We start from the raw sequence: 6,279 nt of genomic DNA, 5'->3' as shown, positions 1-6,279 counted from the left end.
CAAATGTAGTGGTTTCTGAAATTGCATGATTTTCATGTTTTCCTATTTTTTTCTTTTGCGCTTGTATGGGGGAGGGCGGGGGGGGGGTGACACCACAAATTACCGCCCCGGGTGTCACCCATGCTAGGTACGCCACTGGTGTAGGACTTAATAAACACCATTTTTATCATGATATTTTCGAAAATATCGACAATGTCCGACATTTTGATATTTATCGGTTATTTTGATATATATCCGATATTTTCAATCAGCACAAACTAAAGTCTTCAAAATAGTAAATACATCTGTTGGCTACTTTTACAGTTATTTCGAATTATTTTTATGAATATAGAATTGAAAAGGAATACTATATTACTTTGTTATATTATTGGTATATTAATACATCATAAAAATATAGTACATAACTTTTAGATTATTTTAAATAATAAATGAACAATATTGCCATGATTAATATAATTTTTATATTGAAAACATACCGTAGTTTAAAAAATAAATATCGAAAATATCAAAATATGACGATATTTTCAAAATAAATATCGGATATATATCGTGATATATATCACGATATATATATATCGACTGATATATATCGGCGAACTCTGATAAACACCCCGTATTTCAGTGAAACATTCGCTCTAGCGTACTCATTAGGGCTTCTGCAAATGCGACCTGTTTATTTTAAGTCTTACTTCGATCGTGAATACATCCGAAGCTGCTTAAATCGGCTTAACTGACCTCGGGGACATACTCTTTGAGCAGACGCCGAGAAAATCCCGAAAGCTGCTCATGGGAGGGCAAAAGGGGTCACGGGAGCAGTGTTTTGGTCATGCTGATTTAAGAGAATAAGATAAATGAGCCTGGTTTCCAAATCGAAAGCTGATTCAGAGGGGAATTTTATTAGGATGTACCATATTTCGTATACTTGCGAAATAGGTCGTTAGCGTAAATTAATGTTTATTTCATTGCTACAGTGAAAAACTGTATTCGATAATAAATTTTTAATGTCGAATTTCACATGCTCTGGAGAGAGGAAATGAGTATTTTGGAGGGAAAAAGCATCATACAATACAAGAAGTTCTGTCTAGAACTAGACGAGCCTACTTTCCCATATACCCATACTACTTTCTAGTACCCGATCAATATTCTCAAAAATAGCTAAAATCGCAAAATTTTTCAAACATATTTTTAAAATACTTTAAGCTGAGTTCTAGGAATAAAATATTCCTCACTCATCTAAAAAAAATTAGATGCTTTAAAAAAAATAAAAAAAAATAGCAACTTTTAAACAAAGCAGCTAATGCACTTTTTTCCATTAAAAAAAATCTTTAACAGCTTTCAAAACGAAAAAATAATAATTAAAATTTATAAGCTCATTAAAATAAATACATCATATCAAAAAAAAAAAAAAATCGTTTCTTTTTCCCCTGTTGCCAAAAACATTTTTTAAAATGAATTAATGCACTTACTAAAAAAAAACAATAAAATGTCAACTTAAAGAAATAATTTTCTTTGTCAAAAAAAAAAAAAAAATCGTCTGCTCATATCTTTATGTAGAAACATTAATGACTTCGAGTTTATTCGCCGAAAACTGAATACCTAAATTTAAACTTTAGCGTGAAAATAAAAACAAGTCATATCAACAATAATTATTTCACAGTTAAAACCATAGCTGCGGAGTCGGAGTCAATCTCATTTTGAGATAAAGGAGCCAGAGTCGAATATCCAAGAATCGGAGTTGGTCATTTGTCCTCCGTGTATAAATTTTTGCCAAAGCTACGAAGTCAGAATTGAAGTCAGGGAGTCGGAGTCCGATTAATTGTCGAGCACAGGAGTAGGAGTCAGGTGCCTCTAAATTCTCGGAGTCGGAGTCTGGAGTTTGGCGTCAAGAGCTATTCCCAACAAAATTTGCTTCGGATAAATCCGCCCTCAAGTGCGGAATCTACATTGACTTTCAGTTCCCCGTAGGCGCTAATGTTAAGGGATTTGAACTGTTCAAAATTGAACGGAAAATTGTTCAAATCAAAAAGATATTTTATATACAAGATTTTCATCAATAGCTATTTCCTACAAAGTTTGCTTGAAGCAAATTCGCCTTACAGTTCGGAATTGCCTTAAATTTCCCCGTAGGCGCTAATGTTAACTTTTTTTGAACTGTTCAAAATTGAACAAAAAATAGTTCAAATCAAAAAGTCAAACATGGGAATGAGGTGTCCTCGCCGAGATCTTTCGAACAAAAAAAAGTTTGTTCGAATCGGACTATTCATTCAAAAGTTATTAGGGGGGGGGGGGGGCAGACAGACAGATCGACAGACATTTTCCCTTCCAATTTTTAATTTTTCGATATTTATTTAATTATTTTATTTATTTTTGACTTTTTTTGTTTTTCGCGATATTTTTAAGATGCATTAAGCCTTCTTTCATGCTTTTTTCTTCTTTTTCTGACTTTTACTGGGAAAGTATTCTAAAAAGGGGGCTGAGAAGGGGGAGGAGGAGGAATTTATTTCTTGTTTTGAAATTTTTCTTTCTTAGATCATGCGTAAATGTCTTTTTTTTTTTTTTGCGATGGATTGAGAATCCAAGGAAATGACGTTGAAGTTAGGTGCAAAATGTGGACACGAGTCATTGGCACCCCGAATCTACGTTTTCCCCACATTTCACGTTTTTTTTTATCGGGTCCCTGTATTTGCGTATACTATTAACGTTAATTTTACCCGATTTTTTTTTTGGAATTTATGAATTTCCCGCATTTTACGTTTTTAATGAGAAGGGAAAAAAGGAAGAAATGTTTTAAAACAAGCAATATGTTTCATTCGTGCTTTTTTTAATGGTAATCCACGTACTTGAAAGTTAATCTGTGAAAACAGAAATGCTTTAGGCATTTTCATCCGCCATTGAAGATGAACGGTGGAACCGGAAGCCCAGTCAGTCTTTTTTCTCGATATTGCATTGAAGATCTCTTGACAAATAGTGAAAGACTATTTTCTATCTGTGTGTCTGTGTGTGTCTGTCTGTGACACTCTAGTGCCTAAACGCATGGACCGATTTTGAAAAAAAAAATGTTCGAAAGGAGAGTTGACTGAGAGTGTTCTTAGCTAAGTTGCATCTTTGGATGACATTCATTAAGGGGGTCCGGGACACAAAAATCCTCAAATTTTGCAATTTTTTTTTATAATTTGAAAAATTGCTCCGTTTTTTTTTTGCTTAAGAGGACGTTTGAATCTTGTTTCTACCTTAAATAGAACGAAAGTTATAGTTATTTTTGTTGCATGCATCTAACGACTGTGTACATAACTTTAAAACTTTAAACGCGTTTTTCTCCATGATGCAATTTTTCCCGATTTCTTGCATTCAAACTCTTATAAGTCACGAACCGATAGAGATAAAGTAATGAAACTTGGAGCATATCTTTTTCAATCAATTTACTTTAATTTTTATTCGGCGAATTTGAAAAAAACGTTTACTGCAAAAATTATGATTTTTTAAAAAAAAAGTATCTTCGAAATTTTCGAAATTTTTCTTCAAATATTTTTTATTTTTTATTGAATCAATATTTTTAAAATCGCCGAATAAAAATTAAAGCCTAGATATTTGTGCATACTTTTTTGAAAAAAAATTGAAAATTGACCAACAATATTTTGAGTTATAGCAATTTAAAGCAACCCCATTTTTTTGGAAAAAACTAATTAAATTTAAATAAAAATATATATTTTTTTCATATTTATGTTATGATTTTGCTTATTAAATAAATGATGAATCAGTTCAAAAAAATTCAAAACTCTAAAGTACATAATAAAAAATTTTTCAAAATGTGTCCCGGACCCCCTTAACGAAGATATTAATTAAAAACCTCTAAATGGTTTTTCGCCATTTTTTTCAGTGAAAACATAGTTAAAAATTTTATAACTTAATACCAAATTAAAGAGAATTTTTTCCCGCGTCTTATAGAATGTGTTTAGAACTTCCATGTTTCTTATAATTCAAATTATAACGTTTTTTTAAAGCAGATTTTAATAACGGCTAAGCCTTTATTCACGCGATTGATAACCGAATTCATTGTTGACCGACAAGGAAATAAAACGCAATGATTTAAAATTTTTATATGTTGCCAGTTTCTATTAATTAAATAGTAAATAAAATACTTGACATTGATTTTGAATATTATAAGGCTTTTAAAATTATTTTCAATTTTCCCTCTTGATACTACAGCTGTGACTCAGTCGGGGTTTTTTTTAATTTTTTTTTGAGAACATTGATCAGGTACTAGAAAGTCGATAATTGTATACAGGAAAGTAGGCTCGTTTAGTTCTGAACGGAACTTCTTGTTATATTTGTCTTACTTCTGTTGCTGGGGCACGATATGAGTTTCAGTGCAGAAGTATAAACCCGATTGTACAAGATTGGGGTCGTTTCCAAAATTTCAAAAGTATTTTTTTCCGAAAGAGCATGCTTAAAAACATAGGATCTGACTATTTTTTAAATGATTTATTTAAGTTTAATATTTAAAAAAAATACTTTAATCGGTGCGCTTTCATTGTTTACGCTTCTGCCGATGACATCACAAATGATGAAATGCCATTTAGTGTTGTCATTCACAGAGCAAAATATTTAATTCGCATCTTTACTCACGTGTATTGGCAACGATAGGGTTGATAGTAAGCGTAGAGCGCAATTTTAATTTGCTGCTTGATTATCATAACGTGGAAACGTAGTAGAAAGATGCCTCAAATTGCATCATTTGTGACGTCATAAAGACCACGGACTTGTTTGAAGAATCTTGCATTTTAAAAAAATAATTAAAAAAAAACTGTTGGAAAAATGAAAGTATTTTCTGGGTCCGTGTAATTTTTTGAGCAATCACGATTGCTTATTGCTTTCATTTGACTGTTTTTGGCGTCCTATCATTTTTATTTTCCCACCGCCACCCTCCGCACCATCACCGTCGACCTCATCACGATACTGCTTCTATAGCGAAAGCCGTCTCCAGGTTGCATCCATGTCCTACACACGCGGGCATACATACACAACTACACACACACAAACACATACGCACTCACACATACACCTACACACACAGAAACACACTCGCATACATACAGACACCTACACATACACAAAAACATGCACACAACTACCCACACATTCATGCCTGCACACAGACACAAACACATATGCCTACACACACACACATACACATACCCCCCCCCACACACACACATTCATACATACTACCCACACACTAATGCTAGCACACAGACACAAACACACACGTCTACATACACACACTCGTGATTGCGAAAAACATAATTTGAACTCAAGGCGTCAAAATTCAAATTAATTTTTTTTTTTGCTCATTCTATCCAATTCAATGACTAAAAGTAGTACTTTTGACTGATGGAAACAACCCCATTGGCAGAGATCTCAAGGGCCGCATGTGTGATGGAATTGCTGTCAGCGCATCAAAAGCCCTGTTTTCGAAATTTGGATCTGTTTCCATGACACCTCGGCGAACGATGTGTGCGTGCCGCTTCCGCGTTACGGTATTCGAAGAGTGACCGGTAGTGACCTATCGATTCCTCTCCATTCCCCACAAATCTAGAAACACTGGGCTAAAATACGCGCGAAAAAGGACTGGTTTAATAAATACAACAATTATATCCAAGGGTTCTCCCGGGGAGGGGGGATTAGGGTGCAAGTTGCGCTATCTAGATTTTTGGGAGGGAATTTAATTTTTTTTTTTTTACTCATTTAAATTTGTTTATTGACTAGCAAAAATATCCGGCGTTGCCTCGGTTAGCAATAATTATCAGAACATTTTTTTCTGTTTTAAGTGAAAGAACTTAAAACACACCTTTTTGACGTGACTTAAAATCTAGCTTCTTCCTTACTCATAAAACTAAAGTAGCAATAAGTAAAAAGAGCAAAATAGTATTCATTTAGAAACGAAAACACGAAATTTAAGCGTATACAAATTTGAAGAATTTCCGAAATATGAAATTCACATGTTTAAAAAGATTTATCAGTTAATACTTTTTTTTTTACATGGAGTCTTACCTTCTCTGTACGTCTATTGAAGAACGAACTGTTTACAAAAAAATGTAGCCGCGCGCCCGTGATCCCCTTAAACTGCTTTAGTTATTTTGGAAATTTTTAATTATTGTGGGTTCTTGGTGCGATTTAAAATGTTACCGAATTTGCGGGAATCGTTTTGGGATACCTTGGATAATGCTCCCCCTCCTTACTTTGTAAAACGGTATGTTATTAATTTTTGTTAAAGAGATA

This window comes from Uloborus diversus, chromosome 4 (genome assembly GCF_026930045.1).
Source record: "Uloborus diversus isolate 005 chromosome 4, Udiv.v.3.1, whole genome shotgun sequence".
NCBI classification, from domain to species: Eukaryota; Metazoa; Arthropoda; class Arachnida; order Araneae; family Uloboridae; genus Uloborus; species Uloborus diversus.
The sequence above is the reverse complement of the archived record's forward strand: the minus strand, read 5'-3'. Positions refer to the sequence as shown.